At 41.4% G+C, this 1243-nt stretch overlaps 1 non-coding gene across 1 annotated transcript; it reads left to right on the forward strand.

The window, feature by feature from the left end:
• Nucleotides 1-385: 385 nt before the first annotated feature.
• LOC148998618 (small nucleolar RNA R71) lies at nt 386-492 on the forward strand. Its single transcript, XR_016171150.1, has one exon. It is a non-coding gene; the product is annotated as a small nucleolar RNA R71 (small nucleolar RNA).
• Nucleotides 493-1243: the final 751 nt, after the last annotated feature.

Raw genomic sequence — 1243 nt, forward strand, 5'->3', positions numbered from 1 at the left:
GGTGACATGATGGGATAGGCTAGAACATAAAGCACATGCTTCAATCTGATTAGGTGGAGAGGAACTTGTAGGAAGTGGAGATGGGGTTTGTTTTCTAATGATAAGAGATGGTCCAATTTCTTTGATAGCAAGTCAACCTTAGTGCTCATCTCAATGGTAGGATTGACCTCATAGAGACCACTCATTTTTGGTTGCCCAATGGATGGAATCTTAGTCCTAGCTGCTGAAGCATGGTGTTGGGAGTTTTCACTAAGGGTCTCAAAAAGTTCCCATTCCCGATTCTCATTCTTCTCGCATGAAAGTCCCACCACAAGAAGAATCAACCATTTGCCTATGTCGGTCTCTAAGGCCATCATAAAAGAATTGAACCAATTGCCATTTAGGAATAGCATGGTGGGGGCACTTTCTAAGTAATTCTTTTAGTCTTTCCCAAGCCTCATGAAATTGTTCTCCTTCTTGTTGGGAGAAACTCGTTATCGCTCTCCTAATGCTACTGGTACGGCCAATGGGGAAGAACTTTTTAAGGAACTCCTGTTGCATTTATGCCCAAGTAGAAATTTTAACATTGTCCAAAAAATGAAGCCAATGCTTAGCTTTATCTTTAAGGGAGAATGGGAAAATAAGTAACCTTAAAGCATCAACTGAGAGGTTTTGAATTTTAACCATGGAGGACACCTCTTATAACTTATCTAAGTGCTTATAAGGCTCTTCATTGGCAAGTCCATAAAAAGATGGTAGCATTTGAATCACACTAGATTTGATCTCATATTGAGCTGCCTCTATGTCAGGCAACTTAAAACAAGAAACCGGAGTATATATCATAGGAATGAAATGCTCACTCAAGGGCCTCTTTGGAGGCTCATAGTTTGCCATGGTTCTTTGCCTTCTAAGGTTGGCAAAAGTCTCTTCTAACTCTAAGTCAAGTGGAGTCAACTCAAGGTATAGGGACGGACGACCATACATACATACAGAAGGAAAAAAAGAAAAAGAAAAAAGCTAAATAAGTAAAATTGAAAGAAAAAAAACTATAGTAAAAGGGAGAGTTACCATGGGATGATGCTTGGGAGGAGGTGGAGGAGCAGGTGGGTCAACCACACAGTCCTTTGCGGGAATGGGAGTGGCTTGGGAAGGAGAGGGCGAAGTCAATGTACTAGGTGAAGGGGAAATAGGTGGAGGGGTTGGTGAGGTTTTGGGAAATGATGATGCAGTAGGGGATGGTTGAAGCATGCCAATGTATAATGCA

The sequence above is a fragment of the Hakea prostrata genome, unplaced genomic scaffold (assembly GCF_041222555.1).
Source record: "Hakea prostrata isolate BN-2017 unplaced genomic scaffold, UWA_Hpros_2 contig_240, whole genome shotgun sequence".
NCBI classification, from domain to species: Eukaryota; Viridiplantae; Streptophyta; class Magnoliopsida; order Proteales; family Proteaceae; genus Hakea; species Hakea prostrata.